The sequence below is a fragment of the Pistacia vera genome, unplaced genomic scaffold (genome assembly GCF_008641045.1).
Source record: "Pistacia vera cultivar Batoury unplaced genomic scaffold, PisVer_v2 Contig50, whole genome shotgun sequence".
Taxonomy (NCBI): domain Eukaryota; kingdom Viridiplantae; phylum Streptophyta; class Magnoliopsida; order Sapindales; family Anacardiaceae; genus Pistacia; species Pistacia vera.
Window position 1 is genome coordinate 893985 of NW_022196335.1, and position 12663 is coordinate 906647.

General features: G+C 38.5%; 1 non-coding gene across 1 annotated transcript; it reads left to right on the forward strand.

The window, feature by feature from the left end:
• Positions 1 to 11384: 11384 nt before the first annotated feature.
• Positions 11385 to 11491, forward strand: LOC116105587. Its single transcript, XR_004124096.1, has one exon. It is a non-coding gene; the product is annotated as a small nucleolar RNA R71 (small nucleolar RNA).
• Positions 11492 to 12663: the final 1172 nt, after the last annotated feature.

Below are 12663 nucleotides of genomic sequence, written 5' to 3' on the forward strand. Positions count from 1 at the left end.
CTTTAGGCAATGTCACAATATTCATCTTCTCAGAGAGAGCAAGAAATTTTTGTGAGCCTTGGTTCTTTGTCTGTTACACTGGCGCGGCTTGATATCCGAAGCAGAAGGATTCATCTTCTCATTCCAAGAGGTAAGGATGGTTTCTCTGCCACTTTTATTATTATTTCTTGGTTTTGATAGTTGCCATGCGATGATAGCCTGCTATTAGTTGATCGGAGATGAAATCTTCTCCTTGGTTTTGAGCCATTGATGGTGGCTCTAAAAGTATTCTGTTAAGGTTTTTCTAGGGTTTAAGGGAGGAAGCTTTTTTGCTTTCTCCTCCACGTCATCGTACGAAACAGTGTACAAGGACTGAATGATTCCCTGCATGTCGCTTTTGTAGACCGCAATAGAATGAACCCCTCAACGAGCAGAGCTGAGGAGGGGACCAGTTCGCCTGTGCAGGATGCTCTTGCGAGTCCCCCTCAAGAGATCCTGTCGATGATTACTTCCGAGGATATTTAGAAGGTGGTAGACTAATATGCTTTCAGCGTGGAGGTCTTCCAAGATAGGGTACACACAGCTCAGAGTCTGCCACGAGGGATGGCTGCGATCTCCGAGAATATTTTCAAGAGTGGAGGGTTGATTCCTTTCCACCCTTTTGTCAGGATGGTCCTCGATCATTTTGGGATCGCACCATTACAGCTCACGCTGAATGCGTATATGATAGCCGTGGCTATGTACATTGCGTGCGGCAAAAATAGATTGGGCGAGCTAACCGCAGTAGAGCTTGGTTGCTCGTACATTCTGAAAAAGAGTAAGGATAAGGATTCCTACTATCTCTCCAAGTGACCTACCATTAAAGTGGGAATACATAGTTACCCGAGCAACGTAGGGGCATATGAGACAAAGTTCTTTTTCTTTTGTCATGATGGCATTTGCCATTTTCAGGAGCCAAGTAGGTTCTCCTTTCTTTTCAGTTTGCGAACTTACTTTTGTTCTTCGCTAACGAGCTTTTTGTTTCTTTGTAGTTAACAAAACGACCAATTTAATGCTCCTCGAGGATCCGGACAGGATCATGATAGACTTTTCGCAAGTGTACGAAATCGTGTAAGTAGTAAAACACGAGTAAACGAGGTCGAAACCAAGAGAACTACCTACCAAGTACCAAACTAGTCTATTTTATTGCTATTTGATGAAACAGAATTTTATGAATGAATTTAATGAAAAAGGAAACAAATTAAAAACTAAACAAATCAGAATTTTATAAAACTAAGGTATAAAGATCAATAAGGCTAAACCCTACGGCACAAATTTCACACCAATTTAATCCTATGTATTGACGATCATTACTAACCTAATCAAACTTATTCTAAAAGCCAAACTCCCTATTATTCCCCTAATTTTCTCTCGAACAATTAGTGAATTAACCCTTAAACAACAACCCAAAATATCTCTAAGTTGGATTTAGAAGCTAAGAGATCATTAAGTTCCATGGAATTTACCAGAGCCTCACAGATCGCGGTAACCTATCTCTAGCGTTCGTTCAATCTATGGTTTTATTACCTTAGACAAATTGGGTTTCATCTCTCGATCTCAACCCAACCCATGAAATCATTCAACTCTCGGGCCCTTGAGAATTGAAAGCATTACACACAATAATAAAACTTAGAATCAATGCTTAATGAGAATTTAATAAAGAAAACGTCAACACATATTCATAAATTGGGCTACATCTTAAGCCCTAGAAAAGAGAGTTAGTTCATAATGAAAATAATAAAAATCATCATTCTATTCAATAACATGAGTTCAAAAAGAAAAATATAAACACTTCTCTAATTGTTGAACGAGAACTTCAAGAATCCCGATCTCCAAACTAGTAGCCGTCCTTTTCTTTCTCTCTCTAAAAACTCCCTAAAAACTTCTTAAAGACTCTTATTTATACCCTAGGGTTCTGATATTACTTAGGAAAAGAGTAAAATGCCTTAGCCCATTCAGATTCGGATTAGGATAATGCGTTAACATAACCAGCCCATGACCCATCGCCGCGGCGGGAAGAACAGTCGCTGTGGCAATCATTCTTTCTGTCCAAGGCGTCCGTGATCTTCAGAATTTGATAAAGTCATAAACGTGAACTTTGTAGCTCTCTGAATAAGCTTTCCAGCGCCACAAGAATCGTTGAATTCCAATTTCTACAGCTCAAGTTATGACAGATAGATTGAAGCATGCTCATCTTTAAGGATTTCCAGATTTTACGTTCTATCTTCGACGTGTCACAACTTTCTCATTTCAACTCCGATTCTTGTACTGTTTGTTCCTAAGCATCATGAATTCCATCGACATCATTCTTTTCCCTTAAAACATCTGTTTGAACCTGAAAATACTCAAAATACACCCGTGATCCGGTAAAAGGTATTTATGAAAGAATTTATTCAAATACCACAATTTAAACACATTTTTCCACAAATAATCCAATTAAATCACTAACAAAATATATAATTTCAAGCTCTTATCACAACCCCCAACCAGCTTTTTGCTAGTCCCTAGCAAACTAAGCAATAAAATAAGTCTCTAAGCTTGAAAATAAAACAACCAATGAAAACCTATATCTAAACTATCCTAAATCACTTTTGTGTAGATTAACACGATTGCATTTGGCCTATGCAACAAGCCTTTAAATCCCTAGGCAGCCCTAGTTGGACGAGTTGTAGTCTTGTAAGGGTTTCCAGTGATGATACCCACAAACATCCACACTAAACTTATCATAAACTCCAAAAGTAACGAAAAACATAAACATAAAAAGAACATACTAACAAAAATTCTTGGATCAATTCATAAAGGTGTCTCAAAAATTGCATATACACAAAACAAATAGAATAATTAAAAGTCTCCTAAAACTCACAGACAATGCAAACATCAATTTCATTTTCGTTATCGACCCTAGAACATCCATACAACCACAAACCATTAGTCTACAAACTCGAATGGTGTTATGCGCAACAATCACGAACAAAATTTTGCTCTTAGTATTCGGGTTATGACTTATATGTGAATCATGGAATCAAACTATATAGGCTCACTTTTCAAATCACTCTCCACTAATGTAGAATTTCACATTACCTTGGATCAATAGGTCTTTGTAAAGGTTGTAACGTTAGGCTAGGGTATGAGTTCATGAAGGAACGGAAAGGGAAATTAACAAAAAAATAAAATTAAGAAACTTAATTTTTTTTCAATCTTATTACTAACATACACAACACTTCCCTTTTTCACTCAGTAGTTTCCCAACCTCTATCGAGCTTTTCTTTTTGACAATAATATAAACCCATTCATAATTCCACTCTTCACAATGTTTTTCAATGCCTATTTTTCTTTTCTTTTTCTTTTTCTCTTTTTTTTTCTGATTTTTTTTTTTTTTTAAAACAAGAAGAACGTAGAATACACACATAAAGCCCCACTGATCTTACAAGCTCTCCACAACCCCCAACCAATTTCTTCGCATAAACCTGGGTTGTGACAACACTACACTTCCTCACCATTACTATTACTAAGCTTGAATAACGATTAAGTCTTTTAAAGATAACATGGGTAGGATTGTGTTTTAGGCTCATAATCAGGGTGGGGTAAAAATTAAGTTCAAAGAAAGAAAAACAATGCTAAATTGTGTTTAAAAGTCTCAAAGGGTTAACTAGCGATGACAATAAAAAGGGTTGGCTTGAAAGGCTCAATCGATCCAAAAACAGCCTAAATCATTTCCTAAGTGATGTGAATTCTAGGATTTCGCCTTGAGTGATTGTCAAATGAGTTCTAGAGTTTGTTGAGATCACAATAATGTTCATGGAAAATTCACACATAACACGTCTCTAAGTAGGTAACTGAACCACTTTCAATCTACAGTTCACTAAGGTCTCAACTCAATGTCATTAATATTCACACACACATCCGTAAGTAAAAGTAAAAATTAATGTCCTCCATTAGTTCTATGTTATTGCAATCACATTTCTATCATAGACATATGACTTCATCCAAGAGACAAAAATAAAACTCACAACCTAAAATAAAAGAATAAATAAAACTGCTCTTTAAATCCAAAGAAAAAAATTCTGCTCAATTTAAGTTCCTTAAATTCCTACCCCCAAGCATAAAGTCAACGTTATCCTCAATGTTAAGCATAAGAATAAGAGAAACAGAACGTTACCGCATTCCTCAACGTAATAAGGTTGTCCATTCATAAACGCCATTCGTTCCAACAAAACAAAAAAAAAAAAAAACTAAACAGACCTTATCGGCCATCATAGTTATGCAGAATACAAGAATGGATAAAAAGAGCATTAACAATTAAGATAGGCTAATAGTTCACAAAGACTCAATGAACACACAGTAGCAAAATGCAAGTACATAAAAAAAAAAAAAAAAAAAAACAACCAACCAAACTTCACTGACAACAGTAACTAAAACACAACTGAAATTTCAATCTACTCCTCCATACTCTCCTTAGAATCATCATCAGGAGCATCACCTTGCTCCTCATCTGCTGGGTACACAAAATCAGTCCATTCACACCCTGGTGCTGCTATCCCAGCAGGAGCAAGTTGCAATCTTTGCATCTCATGTTGCACCCTCATTTGCCTACTCATCCATGTCATCCAGGCTTCTTGACGATTCTGTTGCTTTTTCAACTTCTCGATGTCTTCATTCAACTTCGACAATTGATCTCTTTGGGAAAGCTTCGTCGATGAAGAGGTTTTGGTCCTGGGTACCTCTACTCTGCCCCCACTGGTTAAATTTTGAAGAAATTGCATGGTAAGACACACTCTTTGCGGAATAAAAACTTCTTCAACATTCAACGACACTTCAGCTTACTTACAGAATTCAGTAATCACGTGAGGGAAGTAAAAACCAGTCTTATTACGCTTTGCCAAATGGGTAATCTCGTGAAAAATTATCTCCCCACATTCATCCTCATCTTGTGGTGGATCACATAAATCAAAATTGCCCTATTTTTGCTAACAGTGCTCATGTGCTTTGAGGGCATCAATCTAGAGCATACAAAATACAACCACATGCACGAAGTTGTGTCCACAAACTTACTTTCAAAACGGATGTGTTCCCCAACCGCAAAAAACCATGTAGCTTTCCATTCTGTAAGAGAATTAATCACTGCGTCAAAATCCACTTCTTGCTTGTAGGCGGCATAGGCATCCTCATCTAGCTCAACTTGCGGCAGCCTATAAAACTGATTGATAGCACGACATTAAATACTACTTCTTTACCTCTTTACCTCTTACCATTGTCCTTCTGTCAACGCTATCAAGAATGTTGGCATAAAACTCTTTTACCACATAGGCAACAGTAGGCATCGGGGGTTCTTTGCAAAATTTCTCCCAACCCAGAGCTTGAATCACATCAGTTATTCCTTCATAAACTTCTGTAAACACCAGCCCTTTTTCTTCAATAAATCCACCCGGTTTCTTTGCAAAATTCTCATATCTTTCCTGGGCAGCCTGACCAACAAATCGGGTATCACTGGAGGCTTGCCCTTTTCCTTTGTCTCTCCTATCACTTCCTGGCTTCCTTTTGGGTGCCATTATCACTATTTCGCACTCAATCCAAACACTCAGTTAAACTACCCTCAATGCCCAACAAAAATCACCACACTCCCACAAACAACAACTTCCCTTCTTCAATCACGCAAAGATAACCACAGGCTTCCACGAAAATCAAATCAATCATGACCAATCTTCAACAACCAACAGCAATCATCTCAGACTCCCACAAAATTCAAATCAATGGATTCCAACCTCCAATAATCAAAATTATAATGCAAAATGGCTGAGAAACACCTACTTGAGCCCAATGTGCTTTAATTGGTATGGAGTACCCCAATTTTCGAAAACCCCCAAATTCTCTTTTGAAACCCTAGCTTTTATTTTTTGTGAAATTGCTTGTTGCTTCCTTAATCTGCGAAATCTGATGGGAAATTTAATGTGTTAGTGAGCAATGGGGGAGAAACAAACAAAAAATAAATAAATTTGAGAACTTGTGAAAGGGAGTGATGGTCAGCGTGTTGGCTAGAGAGGAAGAGAGGTTTGTGACTGAAAAGGAATAGACTGTGCGAGGAATAAACTGAAACGTGAGTGAAAATTTTTCTTTTAAATGCGATATCGCATTGGCTGGTCTGATCGCTGCGGTGATCGTATGCGTCACCGCGGCGATCGTGCTTTTCATCGCGACATCGTGCTAGACTCACGCTCGCTACAGCGATGAAGTGCCTTGTTGTGGCAAGCATGATTAATCACAAATGGATTCTATCATGCGCGTAATTCATGCTCGCTGCAGCGATGAAGTGTACCGCTGCGGCGAGCGTGATGGGCCTTCTAATTGTTCCTTGAGTGCGTTTTGTCAATCACTTGAAAAACAATCTGAACATCTGAATTAACGAACTAAAAAAAACGCAAAAACATAACACATAAAAATTACTAACTAGAAACATTAATACACATAAAAATAAAAATAAATAAAAACCAAATGGAATCAAAATCTTGGGTTGCCTCCCAAAAGTGCTTGTTTAAAGTCTTAAGCTCGACTCCTTTCTATCAGATATTTGGATTTTGAAGAAGAATTGAAGCCTTCTCGTCTTCATTCCCATTCTCAATATAAGGTTTCAATCGTTGGCCATTGACTTTGAATGTTCCCTTCGTCGGGTGGTGAAGCTCTATCGCCCCATGCGGAAACACTCGATGAATTATGAACGGGCCGGACCATCTTGAGCGCAATTTTCCCAAAAAAAGTCGTAGTCTTGAGTTGAACAACAACACTTTGTCACCCTCCTTGAATTCCTTGCTCACAATGTGTTTGTCATGCCACATCATAGTCTTTTCTTTGTAGATTCAGGCATTCTCATATACATTATTGCGAAACTCTTCCATCTTATTGAGTTGCAATACTCGTTTTGCTCCTGCGGCTTGTAGATCAAAATTTAGAAACTTCACTGCCCAATATGATTTGTGCTCTAACTCTACTGGCAAGTGACAAGCTTTTTCGTAAACCATCCTATAGGGTGACATTCCTATTGGTGTTTTGAATGCCGTCCTACACGCTCATAGTGCATCATCAAGCTTAGTTGCCCAATCCTTTTGAGAAGTGCTTACTGTTTTTTTCCAAGATTCGTTTCAGCTCCCTATTGGATACTTCGTCTTGGCCATTAGTTTGTGGGTGATATGGGGTAGCAACTTGATGTGTAACCTCATACTTGCTTAACAACGTCGCGAATTGGCGATTGCAAAAGTGAGAACCACCATCATTGATAATAGCCCTTGGCATGCCAAACCTTGAAAAGATATTCTTCTTTATGAACTTGATAACTATGCGAGCATTGTTTGTTGATAACGCAGCAGCTTCCACCCACTTTGAAACATAATCTACAACAACCAAAATAAAACGGTTAGAAAACAAAGAAGGAAAAGGTCCCATAAAATCTATCCCCCACACATCAAACAATTCTACTTCTAGGATATTATTTAAAGGCATGACATTTCTCCTAGATATGTTCCCAACCCGTTGACACTCATCACAACTCTTAACAAAATGAAAAAAGTCTTTAAAAAGAGTTGGCCAGAAAAATCCTGATTGAAGAACTTTAGCAGCAGTCTTCGTTGAACCAAAATGACCACCAACTTCCCTTGAATGACAATGACGAAGAATATTCGTCATCTCTTCTTCTGGCACACATCTTCTAATCATTTGATCGGCGCAATGCTTGTAAAAAAATGGATCCTCCTAAAAGTAATACTTTAAATCTGCAAAAATTTATTTCGTCTTTAGGAGCTCATTCCAGGAGGCAATACTTTCTGCGCCAAATAGTTCGCAATATCGGCAAACCACGACCCTTCTTGAATAGCAAACAATTGCTCATCTGGGAAGTATTCGTTGATTGACTTTTTTTCCTCTTGAACTTCTTCATTGGACTCCAATCGAGATAAATGGTCAGCCACTTGATTTTCCGTTCCTTTCTTGTCTTTAATCTCCAAGTTAAATTCCTATAAAAGCAGTACCCATCACAATAATCTTGGCTTGGAATCCCATTTTTCTAGGAGGTACTTCAACGCAGCATGGTTAGTGTACAGAATTACCTTGGTACCTAGCAAATAAGAACGAAATTTGTCAATAGAGAATACTACTGCTAAAAATTCTTTTTCAGTAGTTGCATAATTTAACTGTGGTCTCGTTAAAGTCTTGCGAGCATAATAAATCACATGCAAAACCTTACCTTTCCGTTGTCCTAAAACAACCCCTAAAGCATAGTCACTTGCATCACACATGAGTTCAAAGGGTAGTTCCCAATCGGGCGCAACAATAATAGGAGCAGAAATTAATTTTACTTTTAAACATTCTTGACTGAAATTAAAAGGAACATCCTTAGCTAATAAATCACAAAGAGGTTTAGAGATTTTAGGAAAATCCTGTATGAATCTCCTATAAAAGCCTGCATGCCCAAGGAAACTTCTGACAGGCTTCACTGAATTTGGAGGTGGTAGTTTCTCAATGACTTCAATTTTCACGCGATCCACCTCAATTCCATTCGCGGATATCCAATGACCTAACACAATCCCATCACGTACCATGAAATGGCACTTTTCCCAATTTAGCACTAAGTTAGTGTCAACACATCTCTGCAGAACATTAGACAAGTTAATTAAACAAGCATAAAAAAAATATCCAAAAACAGAAAAATCGTCCATGAAAACTTCAATGGACTTCTCAACCATATAAGAGAATATTGAAATCATGCAACGTTGAAAAGTTGCAGGAGCGTTGTACAAGCCAAAAGGCATTCTTCAATGTTTCGTATGGGCACGTGAAAGTTGTTTTCTCTTGATCTTCTGGTGCCATAGCAATTTGATTGTAGCATGAATATCCATATAGGAAACAATAGAACTCATGGCCAGCTAACCTCTCTAACATTTGATCGATGAATGGCAATGGAAAATGGTCCTTACGAGTCGCAGAATTCAGTTTGCAATAGTTGATACATACTCTCCATCCCGTGATTGTTCGTGTTGGTATCAGCTTGTTGTTATCATTACGGACCACTGTCATTCCTCCCTTCTTTGGCACTACTTGGACTGGACTCACCCATGCATTATCCGAAATTGGATATATGATTCCTGTATCTAAAAGCTTCAACACCTCTTTCTTAACCACTCCTTGCATTGTTGGATTCAATCTTCTTCGTGGTTAGACAGTAGGCTTGTTACTTTCCTCCATTAAGATCTTGTGCGTGCAGATTGAAGGGCTGATACCTTTTATATCCCCAATTGCCCATCCAAGAGCCTTCTTGTATTTTCTCAATATGCGCAGCAACTTGTCTTCCTCTACAACACTCAAAGAAGCATTAATAATAACTGGAAAAAATTTACCCTCTTCTAAAAGTGCATACCTTAAATGAGATGGTAGTTGCTAGAGCTCAAGTGTAGGTGCCTTTGTGATTGGTAAAGTTGATTGAGACGCCACAACTCCAATTTCTCTGATCGAATTAGCTTCAGGACAAACCAAGGGTGGTAAAGCATTTAAGTATCTTAAACACTCTCTCATCTCTTCACTATCAACTTCATCCTCCCGATCTTTAGAATTCATCAAAAAATTCTCTAAAGGTAAGATGGGGTAGCTCTCTTTAAAATTCTACTCCACTATGGTGTCGAGAACGTCAATCTTAAAGTATGAGTCTAGTTCAGATGGACGCTTCATAGATTCAAAAACATCAAATTCTACTTGCTTATCCTCTACCCTTAAGATTAATTTCCCTTGGTGGACATCTATCAATGTTCTACCCGTGGCTAGAAAAGGTCATTCTAAAATTATAGGTATCTCCTTATCTTCCTCCATGTCTAACACTATGAAATCTACTGGGAAAATCAGTTTGTCTACCTTAATCAAGACGTCTTCTACCACCCCCAGGATATGTTATCGATCAATCAGCTAATTGGAAAGACAGGATGGTTGGCTTCACTTCTCCTAATCCAAGCTTCCTGTAGATGGAAAACGGCATTAAGTTAATACTTGCCCCTAAATCACATAACACTTTATTAAAATAACAACTACCAATAATACAAGGGATAGTAAAACTCCCTGGATCTCGTAGTTTAAGTGGCAGTTTCTTTTGAATCAGCGTGCTGCATTCCTCTGTGAGCATAACTTTCTTGTGTTCCTTGAATATTCTCTTGTGTGTGAGGATCTCCTTCAGAAAATTTGCATACTTCGGCATCTGTTCTAGCATATCAACAAAAGGGATATTAATATGTAAACTTTGAAACATGTCAATAAACTTACTGAATTGCTTATCAAGCTTTTGATTTTTCAACCGTTGTGGGTATAGAAGGGTTGCCTCGCTTGAAGGAGGTTTCTGCTTAGATGCACGCTCATCGCGGCCACTGGATACATCATCATGACGATTAGTAAAAACTTCTGACGCTTTTGGAGTAGGATCACGCTCGCCGCAGCCACCATCCTCATCGCCGCAGCGATCGTCTTTGTTTCTGACGAAATTCTCCATGTCATCATGCTTGCTGCGGCCACTATCCTCATCATTGCGGTGATCGTCTTTCTGCTCATTCTTTAGGGTTTATTCTTTCCACAGTTTTTCACCCTCTGAATTTTCCAGACTTCTTCCACTCCTCAAGGTGATTGCATGCGCTTGTTCCTTGGGATTTTTCTCTGTATCACGTGGCAAAACTCCTTGAACTCTTCCTGCTGATATGTTGTGAATTTGCCCAATTTGAGTCTCAAGGTTCCTAATAGAGGCTGATTGATTTTGAACCAGGACGTCAGTCTTCTCAAACCTCTTGCTTGTCTCTTCAATGAACTTGGTCAACACATTTTCTAAATTAGATTTTGGCTCTTGAGGTTGAAAAACAGGAGCTTATTTTTGCTCATTTTTTTTGCTCCATGAAAAGTTCAGGTGTTTCCTCCATACTGGATTGTATGTATTGGAATATGGATTCCCTTGCCCCCTTTGGAAATTATTGACGTAATTGGCTTGTTCAGGTTGAGCAAACAGGTTCCCTTCTTGGCAATCCTTCGATGTATGATTTCCTGCACAAAGGTCACATGTTAGAGAAGAAAATTCAATTGCATTTATTTTCAACACATTACCTAATTGCTTTTGGAAGTTCAAAAGTTGAGTAGCTATTGCAGTGTAATTGTCAACTTCATGCACTCTCGCTGATTTCCTTGTTAAAGTTCTCTCTGGAGTCCTCATATAATTATTGTTTAACATCACCTCAATCAGATTGTATGCTTCCTCTGGTGTTTTATTGTTCAAGGCTCCCTCCCTTGTAGCATCAATCATAGCTTGAATAGTTGTTAGTAACCCTTGGTAGAACGTTTGCACTTGCAACCAGATTGGTATACCATGGTGAGGGCACCTCCGTAAGAGATCCTTATACCTTTCCCATGCTTCATACAATGACCCTGAATCTTATTGGTAAAAGTTGGTAATCTCACTCTTCAGTTTTGTAGACTTGGTAGGTGGAAAATATTTAGTGAGGAACGCTCGAGCCAACTCATTCCATGTCGTGATGCTCCCAGATGGCAACAAAATCAACCAACCCTTAGCTTTATCGCGAAGAGAGAATGGGAAAAGCCTTAGCCTGATTGCATCATCGGATACTCCATTATGCCTGAATGTGTCGCATAACTCCAGAAAATTTGCAATATGCAGGTTGGGATCATCATTAGGTAACCCAGCGAATTGGATCGACTGCTGAATCATTCCAATAACTGCTGGCTTAATCTCAAAATTATTCGCTTGAACGGGTGGTCTCTTGATGCTAGAATAACACCCATCAATAGTAGGACTAGAGTAGTCCTTCAATACTCTCTGAACCACTGCTGCTCCACCATTTGCATTTCCCCCCTAAAGTATCCTTAGTCTCATTCTCTTGATTTCCCATATTGATATTCACAATTCCTATGTTAGCCATTGATTTTTCAGAGTTAGCTTGCCTCTTTTCTTTCCTCAACTGTTTCACGGTTCTCTCGATCTCAAAATCTAATGGATTAAGATTACCAAGACCTCTTGAACGTAAACTGTCCAGATTCTAGCTGAAAACCACAAACAAAACAAACAAAAATAAAAATTAATTAGTAAACAGAAATAAAACAAATCAAATTAGCAACTAAATATTTTGTATTGATATTGGTAAAACAAAATAGTTCCCCGGCAATGGCGGCAAAAAGTTGACAACCTTTTCGCAAGTGTACGAAATCGTGCAAGTAGTAAAACTCGAGTAAACGAGCGTCGAATCCCAAGAGAACTACCTACCACCTTCTTAAAGACTCTTATTTATACCCTGGGTTTCTGATATTACTTAGGAAAAGAGTAAAATGCCTTAGCCCATTCAGATTCGGATTAGGATAATGCGTTAACATAACCAGCCCATGACCCATCGCCGCGGCGGGAAGACAGTCGCTGTGGCAATCATTCTTTCTGTCCAAGGCGTCCGTGATCTTCAGAATTTGATAAAGTCATAAACGTGAACTTTGTAGCTCTCTGATAAGCTTTCCAGCGCCACAAGAATCGTTGAATTCCAATTTCTACAGCTCAAGTTATGACAGATATTGAAGCATGCTCATCTTTAAGGATTTCCAGATTTTACGTTCTATCTTCGACTGTCACAACTTTCT